Raw genomic sequence first — 19,809 nt, 5'->3', positions numbered from 1 at the left:
ATGTTAAAATTCATACTAAATGCATAATTTTCTGACCAAATCTAATTATATAAAATCTATTTCTATGTTCTTAAACTAACAAAGTAGCTCTAGGCAGGGTGCTTTTTTTTGTGTGTGCAGACACACACATATACAAACACATATATACATATATCTGTGTTCAAATACATATACATACACATTCATATATACATATATACACACATATACAGAAGTGTGCTTGGGACAGTTTGTACTGGCTCTGGAGAGTTTTTGCTATATTTTCAGTGGGAGCATTTACACCTCAGAAAACATCAAATGCTACAAATCAGTGTTTACTTTATTGTCTTATTGATTGTCTAGATTTTTTTTTAAATGATGAAGAAAATATTAATACAGATTAAATTTGAGTGCTAGGCATATACTTTTTTTTTTCCAGAAAATTTGTTGTTAAATATCAGAGTACTCGGGCATGTAAACTTTTCACAGTGTTTCCTTTAAGAGTAATAAAAGGAAGGGGACAGTACAGAATCGTGTGATATAGTGGCGAAAGTAACCCCAAAGGTCATCTAGTCCAACCCTCTTATTCTACAGATGAGGAAACTGCAGTGAAGAGGAGTAAAGTTCTTTGTTTCTTTAAACATGCCCCTTTGGCAGAGCTTGGAATAGAATCTAAAATCTCTTGATGCTACAACCAGTGTTCTTCCTACAACCTTTCCCCACATTCTTCCCCTTTCCCCCACAAAAAAACCTATATTTCCCCATGGCTTTCAAAATTTTTGAGAAATTACTAGAACTTCAGTCCTATCTCCCACTCTCTCCTCTCCTCATACCTGCTATTTAGAACAGCTCACTCATTATGTCCAGGCTCATATGAGGCCATCTCTGACATTTCAAGGAATTAAGAAGCCGTTGATTTAAAAGAATGGAGCTATTTATCTAAGCAACAGAATATTTTCTGCACAATACATATGGCTACAGTTGCTTTGTTCTGTGTTCAAATTCAACAAGCATTTATTTTATCTATGAAGCCTGTGGATAGCATATAACTCTTTATGCGTCTATCCTATGGCACTTGGTATGAGGAAGTTGTAGCACTTTACTGGAAGCAGTCCAGGTTGGTTCATAGCCCATAGAAAGGCACTATATTCCTTATTCAGTAGGGTGCTGAGTAGAGCACCATGCCTGGAATCAGGAAGACTCATCTTCCTGAGTACAAATCTGGTCTCAGATACTTACTAGCTGTGTGACCCTGGGCAAGTCACTTCACCCTATTTGCCTCAGTTTCCTTATTTGTAAAATGAGATGGAGAAGGAAAGGTCAAGCCACTCTAGTATCTTTGCCAAGAAAATCCCAAATGTGGTCATAACGAGTCAGACATGATAGAAAACTATAGAACAACAACAAAAACAAGGGTACAAAATCTGAGTTGCTCACCAAAGGGTACCATCCTTATTACCACAAGCTCAGTAGATACCTTAGTTCCTCTCTGGCATACGTATGGCACATTCTCTTGAAAGTCTACAGAATCTCCACAGGATCACTAAAAGGAACTCGACAGGCAAACACCTAGACATTTAAACATCTCTACCATGGCTTCCAAGTCTTCATATAATGTACAAGCCAGGGAATCCTATTCATTATTGCCCAAAAATATATAAAAAGAATAAGATGTGTATGACTCTAAAGCTTCCAATGTACACATAGAATCTCCTATCTGTACCTGAATGATACTCCATAACAACAGAGCACAAGCATTCAATATACTGTGGCCATCACAAACTTTACTGTATGTAACAGAACTGAAAGTTAAAACGTTAAGTGCTTTTCTATGGAGACCTCTACCTCTAGTCATCTCCCCAAACTCTTCTTGCTTACTCTCCAAGCCAAAATGAATTCATCCATAGAATTTGGAAGAACAAGGAAGGAGGTTTCCATGTCTGGGATTTGTGATAATTGACATTCACAAGTACTTGGGATTTTCTCTCCTCATACGTTTCGTCTTAACCTTGGCTTCTGTTCTAGAGTTTGGATTGCTTCTGTAGTACTAACCTCAGTTTTCCCTCATCTCATCCTTGTCAACATGGAAGGAAGGAAAACATATTTATTAAGCTCCTACTATGCATCAGGCACCATGCTAAGTACATTACAAATTTTATCTCATTTGATCTTCATAACAGCTATGGTAAGTAGGTACTATTATCATCCCCATTTTTACAGTTTACAAAACAGACAGGAAGAGGTTAAGTGACTTGCCTAGGATCACACAGCTAGTATGGATAGATTTGAACTCAGGTCTTTGTAACTCCAGATACAACACTCTATCCACTGTGCCACCCAGCTGCCTATAGGCAAAGACAGAGTCTTAGCAGACCCCAATCCCAAAATTAACTGCAGCTGTCTCATATCAGATCAAAGAATGTATTTGCTTCCTGTATGGCAAGCTTATGTCTCTGTTTCAAGGGCACTTTCCTATCACTTATCTGGCCATTATATCTGCAACCCCAGCACCAACAGTAGCGTTTAATCAGGTCCAGTCCACAAGTAGCAATCCCGATGTGCTCCAGAGCATTAGAACGAATAATGGACAATCAAGTTTGCCTGCCAGCACCCGGATCTTATCAATTCCCTATGTTCTTGTGAGGTTTCTTGTCTACTTGAAGCAAGCAGCTTCTGAGTGCATCACAAACTGCCTCCTTCTGTGGAAATTCTGGTTTTAGGTCCCAAGAGTAACAAAACAACACTATAGAAATACTTGCTATGTTAGTATTAAGAAGACCAACCAAATTATATTGATTAATAAAAATAATTCTTCTAATATATACTTCCTGTCAGGAATCAACAACATCCGCATTAATACAGAAAATCACAAAGGCATAGTGATATATAACTATATGTCAAATTATCTACTTGATTTTATAGCTTACCAAATTGGCAATCATTCTTTCAATTATTCATTCATTCAATAAATTCAATTCAGCTCCATTCAAGGAGCACTACTTCATTGCCTACCACCTGTACGGTATTATAAGAAACTGTGCATGTAATGATTAGAAAGAACAGTCCCTGCTTTCAATTCAATCCAATTGAACAAGCATTTATTAAACACCCACCATATACCAGGCACTATGCAAAGTACTGAGATATAAAGAAGAAAATGAAATATTTCCAACTTTAATGGAGTTTGTACTTCCTATTATTCATTCAATTAAACACACATTTTATTAAATATCTACTATCTTTAATATACTATGCAAGCCCTGAGGGAGAAAGATGAATAAGACATCTTTAATATAACCATAAATAAATTTTTAAAGGTAGTTGCCTCCAAAAAGACAAGAATGATATACATTTGGACAGAGACATAACTGGAAAACATCAAGCAAACTTTTTTCTTATTTGTTTTTCTTCATTGGTTTTGGTTTCCTTGGCCCAGCATGAGGGAGGCCATTGGGGAGGGTGGAGAGGAATAGAGTTATTTGGGCTCCTGACTGTAATGTCCAGAAGGAATTGCAAGACATTATCCCAGATCTTGAGATCAACTGACATTATCAGGGAAAAATAAACTGCCTGCTTGGTGTAAAGTGAGAGTTTCCAGTGCCAGAACCATGAGCCAGCTCTGTGTCCTCAGAAGCTGAGTTAAAGGTCCAACATATTGAAGGGGGAAAAGAAGCCTGAGGAAGAAGTCAGTGGGTCAAGATCTCTCTGTCTCTCTCTGTCTTTCTCTGTCTCTCTGTCTCTCTCTCTCTTTCTCTTTCTGGCTTCAGAAAAAAAAATCAGTTCTAAGTTGGAATCTGGATTCATGTTAACTCATTAAATTTTTACAGTTTGCAGAGCTGTTTTCTAATGTTTATGTTGTCACACCCATAATAGCAGCTGGTGCCCCTAATTGAGATCACAGCTCTTGCCCAGAAATTTCACCAGATTCAAAACCAAACAAAGCATTACTGTCTCAATGGAAAGTCTTTTTTTTTAAAAATTTAGTCTTAAAATAGAAATTCAGTCTCTAAACTAGGGCCCACCCTGGGCAGAAAAATTAAAGCAGGTGAAATTGGTCTCTAAAGTCCCCCAGTTCTCAGTTCTATACCTCTTTCTCCCTTATATAGAGTTCTCAAACTCTCAGTTCTGTACCTTTTCCTCACTTACGTAGGGTTCTCTCTGAGTTCCCTCTCTTATCTGTAGACACCAATATCCTCATGCTTCCTCAATTAAAACATGGTCCCAAAATAGTAACTTATTCCTACTGAAGTGAAAATAACTGACACAAGCTTCAACTGAATCCCCTTGGTTGGGAGTGAGAATGGAGTGGTGGTATTTTTTCTTTTAAGGAATCAAACTCAACCTATAGAAATGAAATTTTTAGGTCCAATTTCAGTCATGAGATGGCAGCAGCGGAGGATGGTTAGAAGGCACAGAAGAACATTGCCATCACCCTACAAATCAAATTCCCTAAGTGGTTGTCTACTTTATCCATATTTAAAGCCAAGACTTCCCTAGCATCGAACATACATCTCATTGGTCTATAAGCCAGAAGACTGGGGTGTGAGGCTCACTACCATTAATTACTACCTGTGTGACCTTAGACATCTGCATTTACCTCTCTGAGCTTCAATTTCCTTGTCTAAAGAAATAGAGGTTCATTTTCATTCAGTTTTATTCAACTTAATTCAGTTTAATCAAATTCACTATGCATATGTTAAGTATCTTTCTTTTGTCAGGTACAATACCTTATGGGGATTCAAAGACAAAATGAAGAAATTTCTCCCTTCACAGAGTTTATAATCTATTGAGAAAGCAATATCTACACAGATAAGCAAACTAAAACAAAATAAATATTAAGTAATTTCAAAAGAAAAGTACTCTTGAAGGAGGGGACTCAAACTGAACCTTGAAATTAAAACTAGGGGTTTGAAGCTGTGGAATTAAGTAGGGAAAGCATTCTAGGGAATGATAGACAGTCTGTTAAAAAACACAGAAGCACAAGGATTGTCATGTACGGGGAAGAACAAATTGACCAGTAAGGATTATATTATGGGTCTGCGGTGAGAATCAAGGAAGATAAAGAATGTGAAAGCATTTTGTAAACTGAAGAGCATTAGTGGTGTGTCTAAGAGGGGTCGAAAAGGTGAAGAGAGCTTCTGGTGGACTGCTATAAGAGAGCAGGGGTAAGGATTTTCATTCTCTCACTTCTGGCCCCAACCTGTGGAATGTGAGTATCTTTTCTAATCACTCTCATTTACTTCCTACCAAGCAGGTCATATTCTAATCACAACTTTCAAATTAACAGGGCATAGGAGTCTCCATGAATAGAACAATGGAGAAAATCAAGTACCCCAAAACAGCAGTTGCCCATTCCCCTTCCTCTCTCCCATCCCTACACATGATCCTAGTGGTATGGTGGTAAACATTTAACAACCTGCTCCCTGAAAACATACAATTCACTTTTAAGTTTAATCTGCATTATTAACATTCCCCTCACTAGGCAATCAACTAAACAATATATCAAATTCATCATTTCTATAGCAGAGTGGTATTCCAACATGGAAAGGCTTGAACAAAATAATGAAGAGTGAAATGAGCAGAACGAAGTGAACATTGTATAGAGTAATAGCAATATTGTTTTAAGAATGTCTTTGGGGGCAGCTAGGTGGCACAGTGGATAGAGCACCAGCCCTGGAGTCAGGAGGACCTGAGTTCTAATCCGGCCTCAGACACATAACACTTCACTAGCTGTGTGACCCTGGGCAAGTCACTTAACCCAAATTGCCCTCACCAAAAAAAAAAAAGACTTTGAACAGATAAGTTATTTTGTCTATTATAAATACTCAAATTAACTATAAAGGACATATGAAGAAAGACATTATCTGCATCCAGAGAAAGAAATGATAAATAGAAGTATGTATAGAACAATTATATATATACATATATATATGTCTCTGTGTGTGTGTGTATGTATGCATGTATGTATGTATTTGTGTCTAATGGTACTCATCTCTTGGGCTGGGGCTGGGTGTGGAGGGAAAGGAAAAAAGAAGTTTACATGATAATTTTCATGTATATTTGAAAGGAACAGCAAGTAGATTTACAGTTTTATGTACAATCATCTTTTTTATTGTACTATGTATGGAAATTCTTGTTTCATTCCATAAATTCAAAATAAAATAAAAAAAACCAATAAATCAAGCCCTGATGTGTAGCATTTGCTGATTCCCCAAGGATAAATGCTCATACTGAAAATTTAACAAACAGTTGTTTTGTGAGTTGGTAGGAGATGCATCTAGCACACCACTGCCTCCTAACCAGGCAACCATTAGTATTGAACTCACATTTTGTCCAGAAGGAAAGGCCAAGATTCATCCATGCTAAGACAAAGCCACATGTTTCTCTTGTATAATATTATTTCATTTCTATTCAACAAGAATTTACTAAGGACTTACTAGGTTCTGGGGAAACAGATAAACAAATAGCTCCTGCCCTCAAGAGGCTTATAGTACACTGGATAGTTTGGTATACTACAGTACACTAGAGAGATGCAGTATTTACATAATTAAGTGGATACAGGATAATATGAGAAAGGAAAGAACACTTACAACTAAGGAGATCAGGAAAGATTTTCTAGAGGAGATGGCAAATTGTTGTGTGTCCTTCATTCTTAAAGAGGACCATGTCATCAGGAAGATGATGCCATGATTTGCAAGGGAACTGGATTTATGTGAGGGAGAGCTATGCAAAGGCACTAGCCTCACTTTCTCCTCTGGAGATGGCCCCCACAGGAGGTGGCAAACTAGCTGAGCCTAAAAGAAGTTATGTATTTTTAGAGGTTGAGGTGAGGAGAAATTGTGTTTCAGCCACATAGAATAGCTTGTGCTATACAGGTTTCAACAAGTTATTCAGTTTTGCTGAAACACAGAGTCAGTGAGGAGAATAATCAGAAATAATTGTTGTATGGTAGGTTGGAAAAAGATTGTAAAAGTCTAAACGCCAAATTAAATTTGTATTTTATAGAAGTCAATAGGGAGCCAATGAGGATTCTTGAGCAGGAGAGTGATCTGGTCTGACCTGTACTTTTAGAAGGTTATTTTGGCATCTGTATGGAGAATAAAAGAAGGCAAGGGGCATAAGACAGAGAGACTGAAAGTAGCAGATTAAATTGGATATTTTTGTAGTTAACTTAAGATAGGAAAGATTATACAAGAGCCCAAGATGGAAGGATATTTTGTGCTAGTTAGAACTAAAGTATTTAAAAGGAAAACATTATCATTAACAACTATCTACTATAGAGATAAGTTATTTTTATAAGTACAATTGTGAAATTAATTGCATTCATCTCTTTACTCATGATTTCCAAGGGGTAACCCATGGTCTAGGAAGAAAATATTGTTTACACTATGTCCTATGCTAATATTATTCATAAGAAACATGTTCTACCAAATTGAGAGAAAATTATTCTGTACAACCTGAACATCTACCTAATTGTGGTTTCAGTGATACTCCTCAGGTATTCTCCAGTTGTGCTTTATTGGTAAATGTTGACATTTGCCTCTAATTTAAGTGATCTATTATGTTGGGGATTTAGACTAATTAAGGCACATCATTGGTATCATATAGCTTTTCTTATGGAAATGAAAGGAGGTGAAAGCAGTAGAGCTTCATCCTAATTGATGAGAGAAATGATTATTAATAACCAATAATTTGGGGAGATCCAAAGTTCTTCCCTTCTTCTAAAGCCCTGATTTTAAAAGTTCAGTCTCTTGAAGGGCATTGCTGATAATGTGATTGGACTAGGACCTGCTAGGGCAGCCATAATGTTCTGCTTAGGCTTCAGTGGGACATAAGTTCTTTGAATTGATGGACCAAGGCTGAGGATGGTCTGGGGATAGTGATAGTTTTTCTGTCCAAGGGTGACCCAAGTAAACTCTCAGCTCTTCATTTTAATATAACCCACTTCCTATTGTGTAAATCAATTAGAACTGATGCACCACCTCCTGTCCAGAGCCATAAAAACCTAAAGAAGTAGCAAAGCTCTTTACCCCTGTGCAAGCAAGCAGCAAGGCTCTACACACTAGCAGAAGCCAACATTGAGGCCTCACAAACCGGCAGCAGGCCCCCACTCCAAGAAGCCAGTGCAGGTCTTGGGGACAACTGAGTCAGCAGCAGTGACTCCTGGAGCTCTCAGCTCCTGGACCGCATGAAGGTTGGACAACTGGCCAGAAAGAAATTACAGGGGACACTGCTGGAACTGGGTGTGGGACTCTGTTACTTTGCCCATATGCAGATCTGGGCCACAGATGCAAGTTGCACATTAGAGTGTGTGGCTGCAGGGGAGTAGAGATCCTGGTCACAAGTCCAGGGTAGAAAAGGTTTCATGTGATCACTCATAGATTAGAGCACAGGCCAGGAAAGTAGAGACAACACCTTTCCTTAGATCATACCACCTGGGAAGAACTGAAAACATGGACCCAGAATTAGCTCTGAAGATAGCAGCATGAAAAAACTGAAGTTGGGACAGTGTCCCCTCCACCCTAAAAGCAGAGCCCAACTTTAACACAAAATTAAAAGTCAAGAAATAGGCTGGAAAATGAGTAAAAACCAAAACAAACAAAAAAAGAAACTGACCATAGAAAGTTACTATAGTGACATGGAAGATCAAAACACAACTCAGAAAGGGACAACAATGACAAAATGGCTACATGCAAAGATTCAAAGAAAAATGTAAATTGCTCTCTCTCTCTCTCTCTCTCTCTCTCTCTCTCTCTTTATATATATATATATATCTCACACACACACACACACACACACACACACACACACACACACCTCCTGGAAGAATTAAAAAAGAATTTTTTAAACCAAATAAGAAAAGTAGAGGAAAAGTTAGGAAAAGAAATGACAGTATGCAAGAGAATCATGAAAAAATAATAACAGCTTTGGTAAAGGAAGCACAAAAAATAGGAAAAGATGTACAAAAATTTACTGAAGAAAACAACTCCTTAAAAAGCAAAATTGGCCAAATGGAAAAGGATATACAAAAGCTCACTGAAGAGAAGAATTCCTTAAAAATTAGAATTAGGCAAGCGGAAGATAAGGACTGCATGAGACATCAAGAAACAATAAAAAAAATCAGAAGAATGGAAAAAAAAGAAGGAAATGTGAAATATCTCATTGGAAAAACAACTGACCTAGAAAATAGATCAAGGAGAGAAAATTTAGGAATTATTGAACTAACTGAAAGTCATGATCAAAAGAGGAGCCTAGACCCCTTTTTTAAATAACCTCTTTTAAGAAATTATCAAGGAAAACTGCTCTGATATCCTAGAACCAGAGGACAATATAGAAATTGTAAGAATCCACCAATCACCTCCTGAAAGAGAAAAAAATGAAAGCTATAATGCTGAAGTTCTCTGAGGCATCTCCTCTTATAATAGGAAATGGTGGAAAAAATATTATTAATCCTCCACTCTTAGCCCCAAACATCAAGAAAAATTTTTTAACATATGATTACAGAGGTAGAGGTGAATGGAACTCTAAAAGTTGTCTAGTAGAACTCTCTCATTTTATAAATAAGGAAACTGAGGCTCAAAAAATGAAATGGCTTGCTTAAGGTCACACAGTTGATAGGTAGCAAAGGTAGGATTCTAACCCAGACACTCTGATTTTCAATCCCGGTTTTTTGTAGTTCCATAGACAAGTTCATGGATGGTATTTTCCTCAGGTGGTCAATTGACCTGCTTGTCTAGTGGTACTATTCTTGTTTGAGCAAGAAATGCATTTTAGGAAACAATCCTAACAACATATCCCTAATGTATAGATTGCAAATGCTAAATACAAAGTATTCCCCAAATAGGTTTCATTTAGGTATGTATGATCTCTGTGAATAGAGTTCATATGCATCTAAATTTTATATCTCTGAGCCTTAATTTACTTATTTATAAAATGGAAATATGGCATTATCTTATTTTGTAGTTATATAGTTCAGATAAGATAATATAACTCTAAATGCTTTATGAATCAAAAATATTAGACACTGTTATTCTTTGTACATTGTAATAGTTTATCATGCCTGGCTATTGCAACACTGAATTGTAACATAAGGTTAGTAGTATATCTTTGTGAAATTTCTTTGCCCCACTGAACCTAGTATGTCTCAGATGCAGGAATTAAATAAACTCAGATTTTCCTGACTTATGTCCTCACTCTAGCTACTAACTCCTGCTTCCTCTAGTGAGAAGCTAAAGAGCTTTTGTTGCCTTGAAGTGCATTTTGTGATTTACTTTCAAAAACACACTTTTCATCTTTGGCATAACTCAAGCCTATTCTAATATGCTTGTCCCTGCCCATTCCTTGATGGGGGGATGGGATCTGGATCTCTAAAAGGAAAAGCCTCTGAAATTTGTGGGAAAGTTCAGGGGTTATTCCTGTTAGGGGTCCAGACCCCATCCCCCCATCATAGGTCACTGCCTTTGAGAGGTCCTTAGCTTCCTTCTTGACTTCAGAGCTTTGGATTTGTTGGTCTTATCTACGTATTTCAAGGTCAAAAGTGTTCTATGGTCAAATTAGTTTGGGAAAGGCAACTCTAGATATAATTCTATTGGTCCTTTATTCTTTTGCTTTTTGCAAACTTTGTGAGAGTAAGAATAGCTGTGTTTGTGTCTTTGAACATAGCTCATACTTGTACTTGATAAATATTAGTTACGTGAAATTAAATCTTTTGGATTTTGTTATTGGTGAATCAGATTCTCCACCTGCCTGAACTACTTACCAGTTCTATCTTCAGGCAAAGTTAGAGCAAATTCATTCACTTATTGAATCAACAATATTTATCAAGCACCTACTATATGCAGAAAACTGTGCTTGGTGCTAGGTTAGATACACAGTTTAGGTAAGACACTATTCTTGCCTTCATGGAGTTTGTAGTCTAGTAAATTCAGTTGCAAAAGTTAAAAAGTTAAAACCAAGGAAGTGCTTAGACTATGACAATCTAGCTAATTAATATAATTAAATTTGCTGAGTCACAAAGATATCCACCACATATTTCTCCTATGTTCAAAATCACCATTTTTTAAAAATGAAGATTAAAAATAATGCATTTTTTGCACAATTAAAGAACTCAGCCAGTTTCACTGACTTTTGCCACGACACAGTAATACTATAAATTGCTTTCCACAGATACCAGCAAGAACAGAGTAACAGCATCAAAGGGATCATGATCAGTGGGAAACATATAAGCAGGAAATAAAATTAATCCCAACCCTGGAAAAATGCAACCAATACATCTGGGAGAAATAATTTCAAGCATGATTCAGTAGGCAGATGAAACATGAAAAGCAATGTTGCTGAAAGAGATGGGGCTGATAGTGGCTCAGATGTGAGCTTGAAATGTGATATGACAGTCCTAAAAGCCAATGCAATTTAGAGATATACAAAGAAAAATGATTGTATAAAGAAAGAGATGCAACAGGAGATCTCACCTGGAATACAACTCCTTAGGACTGGAAAGAAGAAAACAAATTGGAGAAAGTACAGAGAAGAAGAAGATAACCATATATTGAGGTTAAGTTCTGATGAAAGATTCTAAGATCAAAATATGTTTATAGTATGGCCAAGCCATTAGTAAGAGCTGAGGGATACGATAACAATCGACAGATAGTTGGAGGGTCTAAATACCAAGGGTAAAGAGGAATTTTGGCCAGAGATCCAATTAGGCACCAAGGGAAAACATTAAGAAAGGAAAAGTTTAGCCTGAGTATAAGAAAATATTTTTGATAGTAGGATAGATGTGGGATATAGATTGTAGGACAATATTCCAAAAGAATTGAAAGGAACATCATTAAAATATTCTATTAAAATTTGGTGCAAGATAAAGTATTCTAGAATATACCATAAAGCATATTCTTGTGGCATGATGGGATGGATTGACTAATTAAAGGATTTTTAAAAATTTGAATTATATATACATATATTTATTTAATAATTATCTTTTTTAATGAGGATTAAAAATAAGGCATTTTTGCACAAAGAGTCCTGATTGAGGAAAATTAACTTCTGCCATGGCACAGTAATAATGCAAATTGCTTACCCCAGTATCCCAAAAAACAGAGTAATGAGGTTTTTAAATTATGAAAATATGCATTGTTTTTAATTTTAATTAAAAAAAGGATAATTCTTGAACATATGAGAAATGTGTAGAGGATATTTTTGTGACTTGGCAATTTAATTTTATTAATTAACCAGATTATCCCAGTATAAGTTCTTTCTTGATTTTAACTGTTTAATTTTCACAACTGAATTTACTATTATCTATCTATCTGTAATGCACAATAGGCAATCAGAATAGACTCATTAGTCTATCACCATTTTTCTATTTCTTTTGGTTTGGCTGTGATTTTGCCTTGCTCATATGCTACTTTATTGATTTGATTTTTAGCACTTTTCTTTCTAATAATATTAGCTAGGGGTTTATCAATCTTATTAGTCTTTTAAAAGAACCAGCTTTTACTCTAACTTATCATTTTTATGGATTTTTGTTTCTAATTTATCTATTTCCTTGCTAATTTTTAATACTTTCTCTTTTTTGCCCATTTTAGGTTTATTATTTGTTGTTTCTCTAATTATCAAATGCACATTCAGTTCATTAATCTTTATTTTTCTATTCTGCTAATGTATGATTATAAGGATATGATTTCTCCCAGCAGACTGCTTTAGCTGCATCCCAAAAATTTTGGTATGTTGTTTCATCATTATAATTCTCTTTCATGTAAATTTCCATTATTTCTATAATTTGTTCTTTGATCTACTCATTATTTAAGATTTCATTGTCAACTCTCCTTTTGCATCTATATTTTTTGTTTGTGGTCCTTGAACCAATTTCTGTTCTTATTGCATTATGGAATATAAAGGATATATTGACTATTTTTGCCTTTTTATATTTGTTTGCAATTTCTCTGTGTCCTAGCACATGGTCAATTTTTGTAAAAGTTCCATACGGCACAAAGAAAATACATACATACATATATGTATATATGCATGAGGATATATATGTATATATGTATACACATACATACACACATATACATCTAATTTAGAAGATGCCATGTCTTTTAAATCTTATTTCTCTAGAAATTTGTTCAGTTCCTTATTTTTTTTACTTATCTAAAACTGACAGAGGGATATTGAAGTCTTCTGTCACAATTGTATTACTGTCTATATGTTCATGAAGCTTAGATAATATTTCCTCTATTAAACTGGATACCAAGGCATTTGTAGCATACAAGTTTATTACTGATGTTGGTTTGTTGTGTATGGTTCCTTTCAGTGGAAATGCTGAAAAATTTTTTGCATAAATTCATAAAATTATATTTAGTTTCCTTATCCCTTTTTAGTTTTTTAATGTTTATTTTTGCTTTATCTGAAAACATGATAGCAACTCCTGCCTTTTTGGATTTATTTGATACATAGTAATTTTTTTTCCATCCCCTCAGTTTTATTTTTTTTTTTCCTTTTTAGGCAATTGGGGTTAAGCGACTTGCCCAGGGTCACACAGCTAGTAAGTGTCAAGTGTTTGGTCTGAGGCTGCATTTGAACTCAGGTCCTCCTGACTTCAGGGCCGATGCTCTATCCACTGTGCCACCTAGCTGCCCCCTCAGTTTTATTTTATGTATGTCAAAGTTTTGTTTTTCTTATCTAATCTGTCAGTCTTTTTCACTTTATTGGACTGTTTAATCCACTCACATTTAAATTATGAATTAAGGTTATATTTTCCTCCGTCTCTAAAATAGTCTTTTTATTATGATTTCCCCCTCTTTTGCTATAAATGCCGTACTATATTCCTTCAGTTAGTTTAATCTTTTTTTAAGGTTGCTTTGTTTCCACTGATTCTCTTCCCTTCACCCTTGATCCCTTTTTCTTGTTTGTTATCTCTTTCCCTTTAAAAATTTTCATAGTTAGTTCCTCTACCTTGTTTTTATTTTCCCCCTCTTTTTGCCCTTCAGTCAAGTAGATTCCCCCTTCCTTTCCTTCTCTTTAGCTAGTTCTCTTCATTAGGTTTTTTTAATTTAATTTTTGTACTCCTTTCCAAAATGGAAAATATCCATCTTCTATTTCTGTTTATTCTAGACCCTATTCTCTGATTGATGGCCCCTATAATTATCTGGTCTCTTTCTTTCTTTCTTTTTTTTTTTTTTTTTTGGTTAGGCAATGGTGTTAAGTGACTTACCCAGGGTCACACAGCTAGTAAATGTTATGTGTCTGAGGCCAGATTTGAACTCAGGTCCTCCTGAATCCAGAGCCGGTGCTCTATCCACTGCACCACCTAGCTGCCCCTCTGGTCTCTTTCTTTTCTTTGTATTCTTTATACAATCAAAACTTCCATTCTAGGCTCTGCTCTCTAGGTGCTTTCTGTCACTACTTAGAGGATTTATCCCATGGATTCCCCTTTTCCATTGTGCCTCACTCTCAGAACAGTGCCAATTATTGCAGGTGTCAGAGCAGACATAGCCCCATTGTCGGGGGAGAGGGGCGTTCCCCACCCCCCAATTTGTCTATACTCTCTCTTGATGAGCTTTATTCCCCCTACTTTTGCCTGGAAATCTCCTACCTGTGTCCTTGCTATCTCACTCCTCCAGATGCCAGTTGTTTCCAGGGATTCCAACTCCCCAGGACAAATAGACTTTTTGGGCACCAAATCCCCCAGGCTTCATCCAGTGAAACATCTTCATTTCCTTTTACCCATAGAAACATTCATTAATGGAACCCCTTCCCACCTCCTAAGGCTTCCTTCTTTTCACTACCCTTTCAAACTTTCCCAGCTCCTTCTCACCCACTCTCTTGTAGGCTCTTCTCTGAGACCACCGAGGTCACCTTTCCTTCATTGCTAACCTTTGATTTGACCACCTTGAATAACTCACCCCCAATATCCCCCTGCTTCCCTCCCCCCTTTCATGTACTTCCCATAGTCTAATGTAGTCCTGAAAAAGAAGCATTCACTTATAGGTAGGGTGTCATCAGGTTCTGTTCATAATGCCCTCTGCCTACCGCTTCACTCTTAACTGTGCTGGATTTCCATCTTCAACCCTATCTCCTTACGTACATTTAGAAGGAACACTCTCACTGGTCTTTCTGTTTAAATTTTTGTTGCTGTTGCTGTCTGCATTTATTCATTCCTCCTGCATTTTTGTAGTTTGGAGTGTTTGAGAAGCAAATAATCTCTTCAGATCTGGGTTTCCTTCTAAAAAATGTTTCAAACTCTTCTTTATAATTGAACATCCACCTTTTGTCCTGTATGGTTAAGTTCAGATTTCCAGGACAGATCACCCTGGGCTGCATCCTAATCCTCTAATGCTCTTCAAAAGACATTACTTCATTCCCTCTTCCTTTTTCTAGTGGGTACAGCAAGTTATTTGAATGTCCTTTCCATTGTATTTGAATGTCTTTCTCCTAGACTTGTTTCTGAGGTAAATTGTTAAATTTAAGAACTATGTGTCTTGAGTTTGTAGCCTTTTATTTTTCTGGAGGTAATTTATGAATTCTTTTATTTGGAACTTAATTTCTATGTTCAGAAGTTCTAGACATTTCCTTTCTATTATTTCCTTCATTATGATGTTTCTTTCAAGTGTGGGAGGTGGGAGAGGGGTGCTAAGTGGCCTTAGGGTCAGTGAGCATCATTTCCTAGATTTTGGTGCCTTTTTTAAACCTTATTTTGGATTCTGGGCATCCAAAACTGTGGAAACAGCTGAACTTGCTTTATCTTTGGTCCATAATTATTTTGGATAGGTTTGAGAGGTCATGGGAATCAGAGAAAATCTCTAGTACACTATCTTGTTGCTGACTTGATCCAGAAATCTATCATCTTTTTTCTAAAACAAACAAAAGCACATACACAAATCCATATATTAGATAGATGGCTATGTATGGTTTTGTTATTCAGTTTTTTTTAAGTCATGTCTAACTCTTTGTGACCTCATTTGGGGTTTTCTTGGCAAAGATACTGAAGTGGTTTGCCATTTCCTTCTCCAGCTCGTTTACAGATGAGGAAACTGAGACAAACAGGATTAAGTGACCTGCCCAGGGTCACATGGCTAGTAAGTGTCTGACGCCAAATTTTAACTCAGGAAGATGAGTTGATTATAGGCCTAATTATAGGCCTAATACTCTATATACTGTGCCTCTAGCAGCCCTCTGGTTCTTGTACACAGTGTCAATAGAAGTTTCTAATGCTCATTAATTCTCTAAAGGCCACAACCAAGAATGTGTAGTCATAGGTATCATGAACGCTATAAATATTTAGTGCCATTAATGTGTATGTACATAAGTACATAAAATTGCATGAATTAGCAGAATTGTTGCCATATTAATCATACATTGCATCTGTTCAACCTCACTTAGAAAGTAACTAGCTGTAAAAAAAAAGAAGTGTTTTTGTTAACTATTTAACCAAAATGCATGTAACTAATGAGCCACGACAAAAGCTGTGCACTGATATCCAAATCAGAAGGGCAATAAGTGTTCTCATTGCTGGCAACACATTTTAAGACATTGTTACTGAACAAAGGGCAGGTGAAAACAACAGATTTTCACTTCTAATGTGGCCCCCTTGAGGAAAGAAAGAAAATGTGTTAATGGTTCCCCAAATGTAATTTGGTATTCACATCAGGCAGCAAAGGGAACAATTATTAATATTAAACTTCTATTTCCAACACCAAATTGTCAGCATTTTTCAATGAATGTTTTCAAGGCATTCCAGTGTACATAATGAAGGAAAAGAAATGTGTATGTAAATCAGGGTGTTAGGAAATCCTGTCTTGAAATAATGTGTCTTTCCTTAGCACATGTAGTGATTAAAGTCATAGACCTGAGTATACGAGGTCATCTAATCTACTCCCTTGTGCTTGGTAAGACGGAAATCACTTTGAAAATCTTGAAGTGATGTAAGAATGTTGTTAATTTTTATTATGTAGATCATCTGTGTTAGCTCAATGGTTCCCACATATTCAAAGTAGCCAGGTGCAATGGAAAGAGTGCTGGATTTGGAACCAGGGGAGACCTGGGTTCAAATCCCAGCCTGACCCTTACTAGCTGTGTTACTTTGGGCATGTTGATTTACTTTGAATTTCTGTTTCTTCTTCTGTGAAACCATACCTATACCTACCATAGGTAACCCAGGAATATCTGGCCAGCTTCAAGTCCCACTACCTAACTGTCTCTGTGACCTTGGGCAAATCACTCAACCTCTCAGTGTTCCAGGCAATTCTCTAAGACTATAAGTTGCAAAGAAGGTGCCAATCTTCATTGGCTAAGGAGGTTCCTGACCAGAGTTCCCTAAACAGATGATAGCATATTATGTTAAAAAAAATCAGAAAATAGTTAGTGTGTGGATTAAATAATATAGAAAAAGCACTTTGCAAAGATGTCCCTGTCCAGAACTTTTTTTAATACAGTGTTTTTAAAGTGAATTGAAATTAATTTTGCCCTGAAAACTGTGACATTTCTTGAGATAAATTGAATAATAATTTGGGTGGGCATGAAACAAGAGAAAGGAAGCATCATAAAATCAGTGTTGGGGTCACTAATTTTTCTTTTACTACTTTTTCTAAGTTCATGAAAAGCTAATAGGCTAGGGATAGGAACTGGACCTATGGAATATAAAAAACAAGAAACCTATGGAAAAATGAAAGCATTTGAATATTATTATCCTCTTATGCCTCCGACCATGGGGAAAAAAAACTCCAGCACAGTTCAAATACAGTTAAGTATCCAGTTTATTTTAAACATATTTTGTTTTCCATACCCTCAGTCATAAATAGCAGGAGATAAAATGTGATGGCTTTGGGGTGTCTAGTAAAACACTTAAAATCACTGAAATAAAATCACCTGAAGCAAATACTTTACCTGGAAAGGGGCTTGAAGAATATGATTCCTTTGTTCCTTCCCATACAGAGTTAAGTATTTAACAAATACTATTCACTGTTTTTTCTCTTTCCCACAGTTTACAAGTTTGGGTTTTTGTGATAAGATAGAAGCTCTTTCTCCTTTCCTAAAATAGTTTCAAAAAAGAAATTTGTGGTATAAAACTTTCTTATATAGCTTATTAAAAAGAATGAACCCTAGTTCCAACTTTGAATGTGTGAGGGTACAAGAAATTAACCTTCATTATAACCATGAAGAAGAGAAAATTCTCTCTAAACCCATTGAGAATTCATAGGCTGTAGCCAGCAAGAAATTCCATTTTGTGTATTTGTGCTCAGAATTTCAGGCTCTAAGGGAGATGGGGAGCTCTAAGGCAAAACATCATGGTAGATAAGCAAAGCCATAATTAGGAATTTTTACACAGGGCAAATGTCAGGAAGGCCACCCTCAATGCAGGATGGTGTTGGTAGAAGAAGAAACCTTGGGTTACCTATAGTACTATTACAGATATTATTTTACAGATGAGAAAACTGAGAGATTAAGTAATTTGCCCCAAATAACACAGTTAGTAAGGGTCAGAGTAGGATTTGAACCCAGATCTTCTGACTCCAAGTCTATAATTCTTTCCACAATACAATTTCCAACGGTGGAAGCCATTGTTCTCCTACACATGCTTTAGTACTTATAAAAATAATAAAGAATCATTTTAAGGTTTTCAAAGTGATTCCTGTCTTATCAGAGAACTTGGTCCTTGCAGGGGTAGAAAGTAAGATGGATCCAAGAGGAAGTAACTATTCCACCATTTGGCAGCTCCTTATCTTGGCTATTCTTGCTAATTATGTACAAAATTCTGTTTTTTTGTTTCTGATGAAGGAGGAGTGTCTTCAGGACCCCTTAACCTCTTCACCCTGAGTTGGAGCCCTGGTCTTCCCGCCCAGATTAAGATTCTTCAGTGTGGCCATAACTAAGGATTCAGATTCTTTCTCCTCCAGGCAGTTAGGTGCTGTAGTGAATAGAATGCTGGATTTAAATTCAGGAAGATTTACACTTGAATCCTATGTCAGACATACTTAATAGCTACGTGACCCTAGGCAAGTCTTTTAACCTCTTTCAGCCTTAGTTTCCTCATCTGCAGAATGGGAATAATCATAGTGACTATTTCACAGGGTTGTCATGAGAATCAAATTAAACATCAAAGTTTAAAAGTTTAATTTATAAAGGTCAGCTATTAATGTTATTTCAGATCTCATAGGCATGGTCTTGAGTTATTTGACTTAAAATCAAATTTGCAAATAACATAACATGAAGTGATTTGCCTTGACATAGATTTGGATGCAATTTTTTAGTGTCTGATAGCTTTAATGTATTGGAGTTCCTTCAAGAAACTTTTTTCTTAGCCAAATTGCTTGGTATCATTTAGACAATAGAGTAATTTCCTTTAGCCACTGGGTAAAAGGGGTTTTAGTGGTGTGCTAATATTAGAATCTAATTAGATTGTGAGCTCCTTGAGGGTAAGGAATGCCCCTTACTACTTTTTGCATCCCTAATGTTTTGCACAATGCCTGGCATATAAGGCTCTTAATAAATGTTTACTGACTGACTGAAGCACTATTTGAGTCAGCAGTGTGATATGGCACCCTAAGATAGTAGCATTAGCTACTGAAGGACAGTGACCTGATCAGACCTGCATGTTGGCAGATCATTATCTAGTTTGGAAGACTTATTCTGAAGCAGTAATGTTTCAGCAGTGTTAGGAAAATGTTTGGAGGCCTATCAGGTAGTTCCTGAGATCCCAGAGAACTTTTATCCACTTGCATTTAAAAATGTCTGCCAAATCATTTAAATATTTGGGGGTCATCTTGTTTTGAGCCTTTTCCTAATAACTTTACCCTTTCAGGAGGCAGTGTGTCATAATGGAAAGTTCTAGCA

Source organism: Vombatus ursinus, unplaced genomic scaffold (assembly GCF_900497805.2).
Source record: "Vombatus ursinus unplaced genomic scaffold, bare-nosed wombat genome assembly UNPS02014814.1, whole genome shotgun sequence".
NCBI classification, from domain to species: domain Eukaryota; kingdom Metazoa; phylum Chordata; class Mammalia; order Diprotodontia; family Vombatidae; genus Vombatus; species Vombatus ursinus.
Note: the sequence above shows the minus strand (reverse complement) of the source record.